Here is a 17,889-nt window from a genome sequence, read left to right as displayed (position 1 = left end):
TGACTTAGGGATGTGTACCGCACATGTGCAGGCAGCGCAGGTCAAGGTGGAGAAGCACCTGACCAGGGTAAGTGTTTGGAGAGGACTGGTTACTGGAGCAGGCTATTGGGATTACAAGGCATCTGCCTGATTCAAGCCCTAATCTACACAATTGCACATGTCCCTGCTCAAGGCAGAGCTGGGGTATCTGGATGGCCTTTCCAGGGCACGATCATGCAGGCCAGTCAGGGTCTTTTCCAAGAAAAGACACCTGGGAGCCCAGTAAGTCTACATGGGGACTGATGGTTGCTCTTTTTAGGGGTTAACTCAGACCAGTTTTAGGGAGGGTGGGCTCCCTCTATCCTTGAGGCTATGCAGATAAAGAGGGGCCCTAGCTCCACAGGCTCTGTAGGCCCCAGCTGCCCAAAGGGATATGAACTGTGTATGCGCAGCTTGAGCAGATAAGGGTAGCCAGGGGCCTGAACAGGGCAAGTGTGGGAGGGGCTGGGTCACAAAAACAGGTTATTGGAAGTACCTGGCTGGCATCTGCCTCGTTCCAAGCCTTAACGTGCATAAAGGCACATATTCCTGCTGAAGGCCGAGTTGGAGGAATCTGGACTACTTTGCTAGATCGGGCCAATCGCAGACACCTGGGAGCCTTGATTGCTGGAGAAGCCCAGGACTTTGTTAGGCAGCCAGTCCATGGGGACTGTGGCCAGTTTAAAGTGCCACCTTAGAAAGATTTTTCAGGTAGTGGATTCCCTCTAGCCTAGAGAAGATTACCGTGGTTGCCCCCCCCCCCCCGCCTAGTTTCCAGAGGCCTGGAGGGCCCTGGTAGCCAAAGGACTGTTGCTAGGGCAAGAGCTAGGTATGCACCAGCAGCAATGGTCAGAGTAGTCAGACACCCGAAGCAGGGCAACGCAGGGTGAGGTGGGTCACAGGAGGCGGCGACACAGGGGTGCCTCACCTCCGCCTAATTCTAAGCCTTGACCTATGCAAATGTTCATATTCCCACTGCAGGCAGAGTTGGGGTAGATGGATGGGGCAGGCTGGCCGGCTGGGGTACCCTCCAATAAGAGACACCTGTGAGCCTTAATTACTGGGACATCCTGACCCGGTCAGGCATCCAGTCCAAAAGTGGCAGACTGTCACCAGTATCAAAGCTGCCACCTCAGAGGGATTTTCGAGGTGTGGGGTCCCATTACCCTGAGGCCATTCAGCTTGTTGGGTTCATGCTGGAGTTCTGGAGGCCGGGAGTGCCCCCTGCAGCCCCTGGGGAAGCTGTCTGGGTGAAGACCCGAGTGTGTGTGGCTTGGCACAGGTCAAGATAGCTAGATACCTGCACCAGGGCAATGTTGGGGGATGCTAGGTCACAGGGAGGAGGCTTTGGGGGTATAAGGTGTCAGCCTAAAGTACCAAGGCTTTATTTTCCCCATTGTGAACCTTTCCCCCAAAGGCAGAGCTAGAGGCTTTTCAACTGCCTTGGCAGATGGGGCCAGCAGTATAGGCTTTCCCCCATTTGGAGACACATGGGGGTCCTGGTTTCTGGAGAAGGCAGTAAGTTCATAGGGGGACTGGCCCTTGCCCACTTGTGGCTTTCAGCTCAGGGTGATTTTTCAGAAGGTGGGCTCCCTCCACAATGTTGGCTATGCAAGTGCCTGGCTGGAGTTTCACCAGACTGGAAGGCTAGGTCTGCCCAAGGTCAACATTTGGGATGAGTACTGCTCATGTGTGGGCTGCACAGGTCAGGGTGGCCTGGGACCTGGAACCATTGGGTGTACCCAGCATCTGCTTAATTTCAAGCCTTAAACTCTGGGCCTGGCCAGAGTTCCGTGGGCTTGGAGGGCCTGCTGGGTCTTCAGATACGAACTGTGCACACACAGGCAGGGCACGTCAGAAGAACCAACGATCTGATCAGGGCAAGTGTTGGGAGAGGGCTCTGGGGTTACAGGACGTTTGCAGAATTCCAAGACCTAGCCCACACAAATGCACATATTCCTATAGAAGGCCTAACTGGAGTCATCTGGGCTGCCTTGCTGGGGCTGGATTGTGTGGGCTGGCTAGGGTAGCCTCAGATATGAGCTTTGATGGCTGCAGAAGCCTGGAATCCCAAGAATGGGTGAGTACCTAGGGGAACTGGCTGTGACCAGTTAAAAGCTGCCACTTTAGAAAGATTTTCATGGGGGAGGTGCCTGGGTGGTTCAGTTGGTTAAGGGTCCTGCTTTGCCTCAGGTCATGATCTCATGGTTCGTGAGTTGGAGCCCCTTCTGCGCTGACAGCACAGAGCCTGCTTCAGACTCTCTGTCTTCCTCTCTCTGCCCTTCTTCCTCCCTACCTCCATGCTCACTCTCTCTCAATAAACATTAAAAAAAAAAAAAAAAAAAAGGAAAGATTTTCACCGGAAGGAGCTCTACAGGCCTAGAGTGCCCCCTGCAGGCCAAGGCCAGCTGATACAAGGCAGGCTGCGCATGTGCGAACGGCGCAGGTCAGGAGAGCCAGGCACCTGCAGCAGGACAGTATCAGGAGAGGCCTGATGACTGGAGAGGGCTGTTGGGAGTATCTGGTGTTTGCCTAATTTCAAGCCTTAACCTACACAAGTGTGCACGCTCCCCCTGAAGGCAGAGCTGGAAGAATCTGGACTGATTCAGGGTTGGATTGTGCAAGCTGGTCGGAGTATCCTGCAATAAGAAACACCTGGAAGTTTGTTGCTGAAGCCTTGGACCCCAGCAAACAGTAAGTGCATGTGGGCACTGGCTGTCACCCATTCGGCATCCCCCTCGGACCCATGTCCGGAGGGTGGGCACCCTCCATTTCGAGGCTATGCAGGTAGTTCAAGATGGGCGCTAGCTTTGTAGGTAGCTTTGTAGCCCAGGTGTGACTGATGGGGTTCGAATTGCGCATGCCCATGGGATGCCCATGGCAGGGTTGCCAAGGACCTGAAACAGGGCAAGCGTCTGGAGAGGCTGGGTCACCAGAGCAGTTTTTGGAACTACCTGGAGTCTGCCAAATTCCAAGCCTTAGCCTGCACAAAGGTGTCAATTCATGCTGAAGGCAGAGCTGGAGGAATCCAGACTGCCTTGCCAGAGTGAGGCAGGCTCAATGCTGGAGTACCTTCCTGTTAGAGACACCTGGAGGCCCTGATTGCTGGAGAAGCCCGGGACCCCACCAGGCAGCCAGTCCAAATGGTCTGTGGTCAGGTTATAGCTGCTGCCTCAGGTTGATTATCTGGGGGTGGGCTCTCTCCACCCTGCAGTCTAGCAGGTGGGTGGGGAACAGCCCGGGCTCCACAGGCCTGGAGGGCACCATCTGCCGAGGGTCAGCTGAAGGGTGCTTGGACTGCCCGTGCGAGGGCCATGCGGGTCAACATAGCCAGGGATCTGAATAAGGGCAAGCTTCCGGAGAGTCTGAGTCAAACAGCAGGCTGTTGGGGATATGTGGCATCTGCCTAATTTCAAGGCTTAACCCACACAAATGTGCATATTTCTGCTGAAAGCAATGTTGGGGTAAGATGCAAGGGGCTGGCTAGCGGGGGTATCCTCCAATAAGAGACACCTGGGAGCACTAAAGCCTGAAATGCCAGCAGTCAGTCTGCAGGGGCAGACTGTTGCCCGTTTTAGCAGCTGCCTCCGATCAATTTTGGGGGAATGGACTCCTATACTTGAAGCTATGCAGGTGATTGGGAATGGGCCCTAGCTCTATAGGGACGGATGGCCCTGCTCACCCACAGGTGGCTTTCGGGGTGTGCACTGTGCATATGTGGGCCGTGCAGGTCAGGGTAGCCAAGAGTTTGTACTTGGAAAGACAGAGCGAGTGTGTGGAGACGCCACATCACAGGTTGGGGCTATTAAGGGTATCTAGCATCTGCCTAATTCCCAGGCTCAACCTATACAAAGATGTATGTTCCTGCTGAGGCCGTTTGGAAAAATCTGGACTGCCCTGCCAGCATGGGGCCAGGTGGGATGGCCAGACTACCCTCAGATAAGAGACACCTGGGGGGGAGGCTTTGATTCCTGGAGAAGACCAGGAATTCATTAGTAAGCCAGTCTAAATGGGGACTGGCAGTTACCAGGTTAGGCAGAAACCTCAGAAAGATTTTCAGGGGGTGGGCTCTCTCCACATTGGAAGCTAGCCATAGTTCAGGCCTGGTTTGAGTTCCAAGGGCTTGTAGGCGGGGTCTGCCTAGGGTTGGCTTATAGGGTGTGTATTACACATGTGTGGGACTCCCAGACCAGGGTAGCCAAGACCCAGAACTGAGCAAGCATCTGGAGAAGCTGGGTCACTGGAGCAGGCTCTTGGGGTTACAAGGTATCTACCTTGTTCCAAGCTCTAATTTATACAAATGATTATATTCACACAGAAGGCAAAGTTGGAGCAAGATGGAAGGGATGGTCTGGCTGAGTGGGGTACCCTCCGGCAAGAGACATTTGGGAGGCTTGATTACTGCTAAAGTCCAAAAGGGTAGCATACATGGGAACTGACTACTGCCAGTTTAAAGCTGCTGCCTCAAAGATTTTTGAGGTGGGGAGGGTGGGCCCCCTCCACACTGAGGCCATTCAGGTGGTTGGGTTCAGGTTGGAGTTCCGCAGGCCTGAGTGCCCCCCTGCAGCCCAGGACGGGCTGACAGGTGCAGTCTGCGCATGCGCAGTGTCTGCCGCTCAGTGTGTCCGGGGACCTGTTAAGCGACGTCAGGCAAGGCTGAGCCTCAGGAGGGAGCTATTAATGTTAAAAAGTGATGGCAGTGGGTTAAGTGTCCGACTCTTGGTTTCGGCTCAGGTCACGATCTCCCGGTTCGTGAGTTGGAGCCCCACATCAGGCTCTGCACTGACAGTTTTCTCTCCAAAGGCAGAGCTGGAGGTTTTCCAACCGCTTTGCCAGGAGGGGCTGGGCCGGCAGGAGTCAGGATATCCTTCGTTAGATACATGGGGGGTCCTGGTTCAGTTCACATGGTGACTAGTTATGGCCCATTTGCAGCTTTCAGCTCAGAGCAGTTTTCAGAAGGTGGGCTCCCTTCATGCTGGTGGCTGTGCCGGTGATTGGCGTCCGGCCAAAATTTCACAAGCTTGGTGGACTGGCTTAGGGGTGTGAACTGCGCATGCGCAGGCTTCACGGTTCAGGGCAGCTGGGAACCTGGAACACGACAGGTGACCTGTGAGGCTGGCTCATACGTGGAGGCTATTGAAGGCACCTGGTGTTTGCCTGATTCCAAACCTTAGGCTATGCAAATGTACATATTCCCCGTGAAAGTAGAGCTGGAAAAATCTGGACTGCCCTGCCAGGGCAGAGCAGGTGAAATAGCTAAGGTACTCTCCAGTAAGTGACAGCTCAAAGCCGTGATTGCTAGAGACTCCATTAGGCAACCAGTCCAAACAGGGACAGTCTTTTACCGGTTTAAAGCTGACAGGGTGGGTACTACTATACGTGTGTGAGCTGTGCAGGCCCGGGTAGACATGGACAAAGTTGGGTAAGTCTGGGTCACAGGAGGAGGCTTTTGGGTATAACTGGCATATTCCTAATTCCAAGCCCTAACCTACACATAATCCATATTCCCCCTGAAGGCAGAGCTGGAGGAATCTGGAATGCCTGATCAGGGTTGGATGGGGCAGACCGGCTGAGGTAGCTTCCGATAAGAGATCCCTGGGATCCTTGATTGCTGCAGAAATCTAGGACCCCAGCAAACAGTAAGTACACATGAGGACTGTCACCTATTCCTATGGCTGCCTCAGAACAATTTTGGGGGGTGTTTTCCTTCCACCCTTGAGGCAATGCAGGAAGTTGGGTGTGAGCCCTAGCTCCACGGGCCTGGGGGGACCTGAGTAGCCAAGGGTGGCTGACAGGGGACAGACTGTTGATGCTTGGAAGCCCAGGTCAGAGTAGCCAGGGACCTAGAACAGGGAAGTGTCAGCAAGGCTGGGTAATAGGAACAGCAATTGGGGGCGCCTAGCGTCTAATTCCCATCTTGAATCTACACAAATGCACATATTCCCCATGAAGGCTGTTTTGGGGAGGCAAATAACACTCAGAAACTGATTTGGTCTTTGCCAACAATGTATTTAACAATGGTTCGCTCTGCGAATTTCACAAGCCAATAGCATACAAGAGAACGTCTTTTCATTAGATAATACAGAAATAACATACTCCAAACCAGTGTTAGATTAATCACCCTATTGTTCCAGGTAAGGAGAGATGAAAGGAGTAAAATCCAAATATGGCTCAGGTGTTATCTTTACAGGAATTGGTACCCAGGAGAGACAGCTTAGCAAACTGTAGCTGACGTCCAGCTGCCGGTGCTAAAGTAAAAGTTCCATGTTGCTAGGGTACCTTGCCAGGGAATGAGGACTAGGTGTTGGTGGGCAATATGATTTTTGTAGGGACACTATATGGCTTTTACCACTGCCTGTAAAAGAGTCATGCTTATGGAGGCAGGAGCTATGCAGGCAGGAGCTAAGTGCCCCAAGGTCTCCAAGAGTCCATTTAGTTAGTTATTTAGAGAGCATGAGAGAGAGCGTGCCCATGTGGGAGAGGGGCAGAGAGGGAAAGAGAGAGAGAGAGAGAGAATGTCTGAGAGAATCTCAAGCAGGCTCTAAGCCCAGCCCAGCGCAGAGCAGAGCCAGACATGGGGCTCGATCTCACAACCATGACATTATGACCTGAGCTGAAATCAAGAGTTGGTCGTTTAACCGACTGAGCCACCCAGGCACCCCTCGAGAGTCCTTTTAGATCAGTGAAGTATTATTGCCTTGCCCAAACCAAACCCTCTCAGGTAGTCCTCACGATCCCTCAGCAAATATAGTTTAATGTTCCCTTGTCATTGTTGCTTCTTCATATCTTTTCCATGGTAAGGCCCCTGGGGGCCCCTCAGCGGCTGAGCTACTAAGTTCTCATGAGTACAACTTCATTGTTCTATCAAAGCAACTTCACTTCTAAGCACAACCTTATTTTTGTCGTTGTTGTAAACCAGTGGATTTGAAATCCTTCCAAACCAATACACAACAGTCTACCCCGTGACTCAAATCACTCACACACTAATACTAAGTGTCTAATCTCCTGTACAAATCTAAATGAACAAAACTATCAATCCATCCCGTGATTCTACATGACTTACAATATTAATCACAGTCACAAGTGGAGAGTATTATTCTTTGACACCATAGTTTCATGAGCAGTTTAAACAACTGTATTCCTAATATTTTTAATATAAGGATAACAAAGCACTCTTTAACGTGTTACCATATTTAATCTCCAACAACTAAAAGGTAAGCTTCTTGAACCACTCAGTTTATTGTCCTTGAGAAATGTGTTTCCAAGTGAAGATCATCTTTATAACGCTGCAGGGGTACAGGCTTGCACAGGACTATCAAGCACATGTTCCACTGCCATAACCCTAGCAGTTTTTAAAATTTTAACCCTAGATAATAATTTTATTTTAACCCCAGCTGTCATTATTTTAGGGAATGTATGTGTTGGTTTTACTTAGGTTTTCTCATGTATGATTTACATTTATTAATTTGAGGAAATTCGATGTGAAACGTTTTTCTGATTACTTTCATAGCTCTTTATCTTTTATTGACCACGAATAATATTTTTTTTGTTCTCTTGACACATTCATTACCTGTTGTATGTTTACATATCACGTCATGTTGTAGTTTCCCCTTGACCCCATTAGGTTCGGGTGAGCTTTGGCTTAGAGCACGCTATCCTGGTCCAATTTCCCATGTTAAATATAAGTGGTGGGGGAGGCATCAAAGCCATAGTCATAGGTACCTATATGGTACTTATGCCATAGGTATATCCAGAAGTCCAGCAATAATAAAGGTATTTTGGTTCTATTCCAATAATGTATCCTTAGGAACACATTTTCGTTCTATTATAAGGGGTCTTCCTGTGGCCTTCACTCTCCCTTTTGATATTGAGAAACAGCAAATGTAGGGAACCCAATGTCATGTTTCCTTCTTTAAATGCCAATATTCTAATTTGACAGCTGCCCAAGGAATTAGAGCCATTAGGATGTGTGATATCTACTTTCCTTCTGGTTGGGCTGTTATCTCAGGCAGCCAGTACTGTCTTGAGATTATAACTGTCCGAAGACGACTACATATATCAACCATTCCTAACTATAACATTGACAATTAACAGTTAGAGAAACATGTTTTATGTTGTTTTTTAGTATTATGGTTAGTGTTTTCTCCAGCTGCTTTATGTCAAATTTCCATTGCTTTATTTTGTGTGAAATTTATTTGTCGTACGTTGCAAATGTTTCCATCTACGTACCCAATAACGACAAAGGTGCCATTGCATGCGTGTTAACTTGAGATTGATTTCAAAAATTGAAAATTTAATGTGGTTTGATGGATTTGGAATTGAGAAAAAGTGACTGCCACTGTTGCTTCAGTTAAACCTGCCAGTCCAACAAGGAACTAAATGGGTTTCCTTCCTTTTAGTGAATCTGTTGTTGGCATCCATTGCACATTGAGCATAAATGAAGATGAATAAAACTGAACACAATTAGGGTATCTGTACCTGGCTCGAAACCCCTACATGTTAAATTTCAAGGTATAGGCTATTATTGTAGGGTGTGACTGGGAGAGGTTTTATTAACATAGATTCCTATATTCTTGGAGTAGAAATCCATAGTGTGAGAAAGAATCCATAGTGTGAGAAAGAAATCCATAGTGCGATGATATATGTTACATGCTAAGTTTTCTGTTTCTTATATGTCCCTGCTTTTGTTTTTAATGTTTATTTTTGAGAGAGAGAGAAAGAGAGCGCGAGTGGGGGAGGGGCAGAGAGAAAGAGACAGACTCTGAAGCAGACTCCAGGCTCCCAGCTGTCAGCACAGAGCCAGACGTGGGGCTCAAACCCGTGAACTGTGAGATCATGACCAGAGCCCAAGTCAGATGCTTGACTGACTGAGCCACCCAGGTGCCCCGCTTTTAAAGTCTGGACATAATATCCACAGATCTATTGTTCACATTGTTCATTCATATCTATTGTTTTCTAACAGGTGAATATGGGTTAAACGGTATAAGTTGTGAGTGTAATGATTAATTTTTGGCCTATTTATACTTAAGGATATAATTACCCATTCTGTGTATTCAGTAGCTGCTCTTCTACAATAAAGTGCTAGCACACAAATCAAGAACTAAATCCAGGTTATTTTCAGAGTCTCTGTGATGTGTCCAATGCTGCCTCAATTCAATAAGATAAAAGTAAAAAATTCAGTACCCGGTTGCCTTAGTATGTATGCTGGGTTATAATACCAAAAGCCAGTTAGTAGTTCAGGCCAGTCTTCATCCTCCAAGTCAATGTCTAATAGAGTTGTTGTTCAGAATCCTTGATGGTTCTTGTGGAGATTAAAATGGAGGTCGCCACTGCTTCATCAGCTTCCCTAAGTATTTGGTGTCTCTACTGATTGAAGCTTTCCCGGTGAGTAGATAGTGCTGACAGCGAAGGATGGGGTGCAGAGGCTGGGTTGGTTGATGCCGGTGATGTTGATGAGTCCTCCGCTGCCATAAGGTGACTAGACTAGTGATCTCTGGAGAATGCGGAGGATGTCACAGACAGTGGAGTTGTGCCGGACCAGAAAGTGGCATTCCAGTTCAGAACACTGGCACAGCTCCTATGCTGGAGCCATCAGAGGAGTATCCATAGCCGTAATGACTATGGTATCCAACAGGGAGCGATAGGCAACGGAGTATGGGCAGCAGGCAGCATGCTGCACTGACCCGTTAGTAATCTTGGTAGGGTTCAAGATGCATCGTGGATTCATGCCTGCAAAATAAAGAGAGTTTCCTTGGCATTTTTAATTCCTTCTCGTTGTTCTTGCCACCCAAGGATATCTACCATTATGACGTCCGTTATTGCCTATATTCCCTCTAGCATAGTCGCCCTCCATCCTGCGAGGCTAAATATCAGGCGTCTGGTGTCAATACAATAAAGATGGTGTTCTCATGCCTGCCATTTTCAGAGTCATCATATTATTTTCTTTAATGTGATGTAATGTAGTTTTTTCTTCAGTCATCCAGTAGGTTGTATTGATGGCAGGTACCATAATTTTCCTAGTACTATATATATACCATTATGTTTTTTTAAAATGTTTTCCTTCTAGTTTAGATTCTGGAGTTTGTCAGTGGTCTCATCTGTAGAGGTGCTTGCAATATTAATGCGATAGGAGTTTTTCCATTCTTTCTATATTTATGGTTTAGAGATCTTGCCACCTCCCAGACTGGTTTCGTCCAAGCTTTTATATCAGGCTTATCAGTCAGCTTCTGCTTGAGTAAGCCATTACACCTTTCATTTGACCCAGACATGGTTGGGCTTGTAGGTGTAAGTCCTTTGTATCTTACTATGCTTTGTTCTTAGCCCATTCTTGTACTTGCTTTCCTTTGCAGTGGGGCCCCTGATTTAATTGGGATACCATAGCAAGCAATCCTGATTTCTAATGCTCTGATGGTAGATTTCTGATCATTTTTCCTGCAAGGATAGAGTAATCCTATTCCTGACCATGTGTCTACAAAGTGCATGCATAATTTGTTCTCTGGTACAGATAAGGGTTCTATACAATCATTTGTATAATCTGGAAGGGTCTGTCTGCTTCTTTGACCTTACAGAGTATTCATTAGTGACCTTCACACTGTAAACTTTCAGCAATTCCCACATTTCTTAATTTGAAAGTGGAGGTATTTGGTAGATATATACATATTTATTTTCCTAATCAGGTCCTAGTGCTTTGTGTCCCAGCATGATTTGTTTGGTGATATGTGCCCATGCAATGACCCGATCACTTGGCATATTTGTGTGCTCAAGTTTTATGTTCCATTGTTCTGCTTGTTTATATATGGTTGTGTTTTGAATTGGTTTCCTCCTTAGTCGTGAATCACTGTATTTTTGTTAAATTTGGGGAATTTGGACCTCTTAGTTTTCCTAGTGAGTTTGTCTATCTGGTCATTAAGTTTTGGTACTTGAGCCTTGTCTTTCTGATATGCCGAGACACGTGTGATGAACATGAAGACGTCAGCCAGTGCTATTTTCTGCCATATCCTTACTCCATATGTTCATATTTCCTATTTTCCAGTCATTTCCCCACCACGTTCCTGACCAAAGAGCTACTCCAACAGCTATTTCCCATGGGTCTGAGAAAGATATAGGTCATTCTGATTTTCTTTAACAGATTGTTCATCAGTTAGTTTTATGGCCATTAATTCAGCATATTGTGCTGATTTTCTCAAGCCTGAATCTGTCAGGGTTAGACCATCATGAGTCCTCAAGGCCGCTGGCTGCCAGCATTCTCCAGATGGTGTCATGGAGGCTGATCCGTGTATGAACCAGGCATTACTGGGTGCCAGGGACCAGGGCAGTCCCCATTGCCCAACTGCTGGAGCTTGGATAGGCTTGCCCTCAGGAATTATGGCAAGTCCACTATTGGCATAGTGGAGATTTTCTCAGTTCACACAAAGCTGACCCGCAATCTGTTTGTCCTGCTTGGAAATATACCATTTCCATGTTAGGACTTTATGGTCAGGAGTAGCTTCTCTCTGTTTGTCAGGGGTCTGCTTTACCCATTCCAGAATAGGCTGTTGTAGCTTACGTGTAATTAGTTTACTTTCTGTCAGTGGTTCTGAATTTTGTAGGGCTCATAGAGTACCTGGGTGAGCCCTTAATTGGTTGGTGCCTGTTGTTGGACCACAGGAACTTCTTAGTCCAAAATACAGTTGGGTAATATTTGGGGGTCCTGTGGTGTTTTAGTCCATAGTGGTGTTTTAGTCCAAACCCTTGTGAGTATAGGCACTCTGGTTTATATCCAGAGCCCTCATGAGATGGTATTATAAGTTCTGACAGCAGTTTTGAAATAAAGACTGCCTCATGGGTCTCCATCTAAATTCCCTACTCTTCCTATTTATTTCATAAATGTGTTTTAATATTCTCATATGTGATATGTGCTGTTTCCAATATCCAAACAGTCATTATCAGTTTCTGAGTTGCTGCTTTTGTGGTAAGAATGGAATGCAATCTAGCTTGTCTGTGACTGGTTCTGGTATTTTCCAGGGCTCAATCTCACAACTGTGAGATCATGATCTGAGCCAAAATCAAGAGTTGGTTGCTTAACCAACTGAGCCACTCAGGCACCCCTGTTTTTATTTTATTTTTTAATTGAACTATAGTTGAAACACTACATTAGTTTCAGGTGTACAACACAATAATTTGACAACTCTATGTGTCATGTCCTGCTCACCACAACTGTAGCTACCATCTGTCACCATACAATGCTATTACCATGCCACTGACTATATTCTCTATGCTGCACCCTTTATCCCCTTTTATCCTCATGACTGATTCATTTCATAACTAGTAGCCTTTACCTCCTACTTCCCTTCATCCGTTTTGTGCATTCCTCCACCTCCTCCCCTCTGGAAACCATCAGTTTGTTCTCTGTATTTATGAGTCTATTTCTGCTTTTGTTTGTTTTTTAGAGTGGACATATCAGTGAAATCATACAGTATTTTTCTATCTGACTTCTTTCACTTAGTATAATATTCTCTAGGTCCATTCATGTTGTCAAAAATGGTTAAGATCTTGCTCTTTTTTGTGGCTAAGTATATTCATTATCTAGCTATCTATGATATATCTATCTACCTATCTATATCTATATATACCTTTGCTTAATATGCTCAATACCTACATTTATTCTCCTGGCAAGAATCTTGCCCTTACCTTGTTTACAACAATGCCAGCAGCATGCTGGGTAACATTGTAGACTCTTCTAGTTTTGCCACAGTCACATTTGTGGGGCATTCGTTTTGAATAGTGCCCATTCCCTTTATATCTACAATATCACATTTCTTATAGATTTGCATGTATGTGGCCAAAGGCACAACTCTATGTTTTCTAAAAGGCCTAAAGAACATACAGCGGGTGCCTCTCCTTTTTCCTTTTGTGTTGGTCATTTTGGCAAATTACTGGAAGATGGCCAAAAGGAAGCCAAATTAGTGTTTTTGTTTTTGTTTTTTTGGTAGATACCCAATAGCAGAACTATTGGATCATATGGTATTTCTATTTTTAATATTTAAGGAACCTCTATACTGTTTTCTCCAGTGGTTGAACCAATTTATATTCCCAGCAACAGCGCACAAGTGTTCCTTTTTCTCCATATCCTCTTAAACAGTTTTTGTTTCTTTTTGATTTTAGCCATTCTAACAGGTAAAAAGTGATATTGTGGTTCATTTGTATTTCCCTGATGGTGAGTGGTGTCACCTATATGTCTTCTTTGGATAAATAGCTATTCATATCTTCTGCCCATTTTTAACCGGATTATTTGACCTTTGGTGTTGAGTTGTATAAATTCTTTATGTTTTTGGATATAAATCCCTTATCAAATATATTGTTTGCAAATGTCTTCTCCCATTCGATAGGTTGTCTTTCTGTTTTCTTGATGGTTTCTTGGCTGTGCAAAACCTTTTTGTTTTGATGTAGTCCCAATAGTTTATTTTTACTTTTGTGTCCCTTGCCTCAAGAGACACGTCTAGAACCATGTTGCTATGACTAATGTCAGAAAAATTACTGCCCGTGTTCTTTTCTAGGATTTTTATGGTTTCAGTTTTTATGTTTAGGTGTTTAATCAATTTTGAGTGTATTTTGGCGTATGGTGTAGGAGAGTGGTCCAGTTCATTCTTCTGCATGAAGCTGTCCCATTTTCCCAGCACCATTTATTGAAGAGACTGTCTTTTCCCCTTTGTATATTCTTGCCTCCCTTGTTGTAGATTGACCATATAAATGTGGGTTTATATGTACTATTGATCTGTGTTCTATTTTAGTGTCAGCACCATAACATTTTGATTACTACAGCTTTGTAGTATGTCTTGAAATCGTGACACCTCCAGCTTTGTTCTTCTTTCTCAGGATTGCTTTGGCTATTCGGGGTCTTCTGTGGTTCCCTACCTATTTTAGGATTATTTGTTCTATTTTGTGAAAAATGATGTTGGTATTCTAATAGGAATTGCATCTCCAGAATAAATTCCACTTGATCATGGTGAATGATCTTTACAGTGTGTTGTTGTATGCAGTTTGTTAATATTTTGTTGAGGATTTTTGCATCTGTGTTTATGAGGGATACTGGCCTGTAATTCTCTCTTTTGGTGGTGTCTTTGTCTGGTTTTGGTATCAGGGTAATGCTGGCCTGATAGCATGTATTTGGAAACTTTCCTTCCTTTTCTATTTTTTGCAGTAGTTTGAGAATAAGTATTAACTGTTCTTTAAATGTCTGGTGGAACTCCCCTGTGAATCTATCTGGTCCTGGACTTTTTGAGTAGTTTTTTTGATTATCAGTTCAATTTCATTACTTGTAATTGGTCTGTTCAGATTTTCTGTTTCTCCTTGGTTCAGTTTTGGAAGATTGTGTTTCTAGGAATTTATTCTAGCTTGTCTAGTTATATATATATATATATATATATATATATATATATATATATTTTGTAGTATTCCCTTATAATCCTTTTGTATTTCTGTGCTGTCAGTTGTTACATCTCCTCTCTCATTTCTGATTCTATTTAAGTTTGTCCTTTCTCTTTTTTCCTTGTTGAGTCTGGCTAAGGGTTTGTCAATTGTGTTTATCTTTTCAAGAACCAGCTCTTGGTTTCATTGATTTCTCTCTCTCTCTCTCTCTCTCTCTTTTTTTAGTCTCTATGTCATTTATTTCTTCTCTGATACTTATTATTTCCTTTCTTCTACTCACCTTGGGCTTTGTTGTTCTTTTTTTATTTCCTTTAGGTGTAAGGTTAGATTGTTAGAGGTTTTCCTTGTTTCTTGAGGTAGACCCGTATTGCTATATGCTTCCTCTAAGAACTGCTTTTGCTGTGTCCCAGAGATGTTGGACCATTGTGTTTCGATTTTTATTTTTCTCCATGTATTTTTAAATTTCTTCTTTGATTGTTTCATTGACCCATTGGTTGTTTAGTATCATGTTGTTCACATGTTTGTGTTTTTCCACGTTTTTTTCTTGTGATTTATTTCTATTTTCATACTGTTGTGGTTGTAAAAAGTGCATGATATGTATGATTCCAATCTTCTTCAATTTTTTGAGGCTTGTTTTATGGGCTAATATGTGATCTATTCTGGAGAATGATTTTCATGCACTCTAAAAGAATGTGTATTCTGTTGTGTATATATCTGTTATGTCCATCTGATCTAATGTGTCATTCAAAGACCTTGTTTCCTCATTGATTATCTGGATGATCTATCCATTAATCTAAGTAGGGGTGTTAAGGTCCCCTACTATTATTGTATTAACATCAATTTCTCTCTTTATATCCATTAACATTTGCTTTATGTATTTAGGTGCGTTAGTGTTGTGTGCATGGATATTTACAATTTTTACATCCTCTTGTTTGGTTTATCCTTTTATCATTATGGAGTACTCTTTTATATCTGTCATTACAGTCTTTGTTTTAAAGACTATTTTTCTGATGTAAGTATTGCCACCTGGGTTTTTTTTTCTCTTCCATTTGCATGGCGAATGTTTTTCCATTTCTTCATTTTCCATCTGTATGTGTCCTTAGATCTGAGGTGAATATCTTTTAGGAAGCATATAGTGGGTTGTTTTTTTGTTTTTTGTTTTTTTAAATCCATTCCACTATCTTGTGTCTTTTAATTGGGGCATTTAGGCCATTTATATTTAAGGTAAATATTGTAGATATGTACTTATTACCATATAAAAATTTTGTTTTCTGGTTGTTTTTGCACCTCTTTGTTTCTTCTTCTCTTGTTCTCTTTGTGATCCATGAGAATCTGTAATGTTTTGTTTGGCATTCTTTCACTTTATTTTTCATATATCTGTCATAGGTTCTGGGTTGTGCTTACCATGAGGTTCATATATAACATCCTAAGTAAATAGCTCTCCATATTAATTTGATGGTCATTTAAGTTCAAACATGTTCTGAAAAAAATAAAACAGAAAAAAATCTTTTTTTCCTCTTTTAATTCCCTTCTCCATGTTTTATGTTTATGTTGTCATATTTTTATACATATTTTTCTAATGTCTGTATGACCTATTTCTTTTCCACTTAATGAAGTCTCTTTAAGTCCCTTTAATATTTCTTATAAGGCTGGTTTAGTGATGATGAGCTCCTTTATCTTTTCTTTGGTAAACTCTTCATCTATCCTTTTTAAATCTTGAGGATAACCTCACCGGGTAGAGTATTCTTGGTTGTAGGTTTTTTTTTTTTTTTTCCTTACAGCACTTTGAATATATTATGCCATTTCCTTCTGGCTTTCCATGTTTGTGCTAAAAAATCAGCTGATAGTCTTAGAGATTTTACCCTGTAGGTAACTTCTTTTTTTCTCTCTCTTGCTGTATTTAAGTTTCTCTCTTTATCTTTAACTTTGACATTTTAATTACGTGCTGTGTGTGGTGTGGACATCCTTTGGTTCATCTTGTTTGAGACTCTGTGATTCTTGAAATTGGATGTCAAGATTTCAGTTATTCTTCAAAAAATTTTTTTAAAGTTTATATTGAGAGAGAGGGAGCACATGCACAAGCAGGGAAGGGGAAAAGAGAGAGGAAGAGAGTGAGAGTGAGAGAGAGCAAGAGAGAGAGAATCCCAAGTGGGCTCTGCACTGTCAGTGCAGAGCACAAAGTGGGGCTCAAATTAATGAACCATGAGATCATGACCTGGGCTGAAATCAAGAGTCAGATGTTTAGCCGACTGACCTTCCCAGGGACCACTCTTCAAATTTTCTGCACCTTTCTCTCTCTTCTTCTAGGACCCCTATAATGTGAATGTTTGTTCACTTGATATTGTCCAAGAGATCTCTTAATCTATCCTTATTGTTTAAAATCTTTTCCCTCTTTGTTGCTGTCTTTCAGATCACTGATACATTCTTTTAAATCCTCCAATCTACTGTCAATTCCCTGAAGTGTGTTTTTGATTTCAGTTATTCCATTCTTTAGCTCTGATTGGTTCTTTTAAATATTTTCTAACTCTTTACTGAAGGTCTCATTGAGTACTTCCATTCTTTTTTCTTGCAAAGTGCATATCTTTATAATCATTACTTTAAAGTCTTTATCAGCCATATTGCTTATCTCTGTTTTACTTATTTTTCTGAGTTTTTTTTTTTTTTCCTTTTGGAGCATATTCTTCTGTCTCCCTATTTTGCTTGACTTTATGTGTTTTTTTTTTTTCCTGTGTATTAGACAAAACAACAACTCCTAAAGTTGATGGAGTGGTCTTGTGTATGGTGACCCCTGTGCAGATTGTGTGTGCTTGGTGACTTTTGCTGGCTGGCTGGAGCTGTGTCTGTAGTGCTAGTTACTCTTTTAAACCATGGCTTTTTACAGAGGTAATAAAGAGGAAAAAATAATTACATAAAAAAAGTGAAAAATAGAGAAGAAAAAGAGGAAGAAAAGAAAGAACAAAAAAGAAAAAAAAATACAGAAAAAGACAAATTTTAAAGAGTAAAAAAATAAAATAGTAAAAATTAAACCCAAAACCACAGCTTATTTATTTATTTTTTGCCTCACTGTGAGCTGGACCTGTTCAGGTATGGCTTTTTTTTTTTTTAAATATGAAATTTATTGTTCAAATTGGTTTCTATACAACACCCAGTGCTCATCCCAACAGGTGCCCTCCTGAATACCCATCACCCACCCTTCCCTCCCTCTCACCCCCCATCAACCCTCAGTTTGTTCTCAGTTTTTAAGAGTCTCTTATGTTTTGGCTCCCTCCCTCTCTAACTTTTTTTTCCCCCTTCCCCTCCCCCATGGTCTGCTGTTAAGTTTCTCAGGATCCACATAAGAGTGAAAAGATATGGTATCTGTCTTTCTCTGTATGACTTATTTCACTTAGCATAACACTCTCCAGTTCCATCCATGTTGCTACAAAAGGCTAGATTTCATTCTTTCTCATTGCCACGTAGTACTCC

Source organism: Lynx rufus, unplaced genomic scaffold, assembly GCF_022079265.1.
Source record: "Lynx rufus isolate CCGP_SWC_20201006 ecotype Redwood Valley unplaced genomic scaffold, mLynRuf1.p SCAF_15, whole genome shotgun sequence".
Classification (NCBI taxonomy): Eukaryota; Metazoa; Chordata; class Mammalia; order Carnivora; family Felidae; genus Lynx; species Lynx rufus.
The sequence above is the reverse complement of the archived record's forward strand: the minus strand, read 5'-3'. Positions refer to the sequence as shown.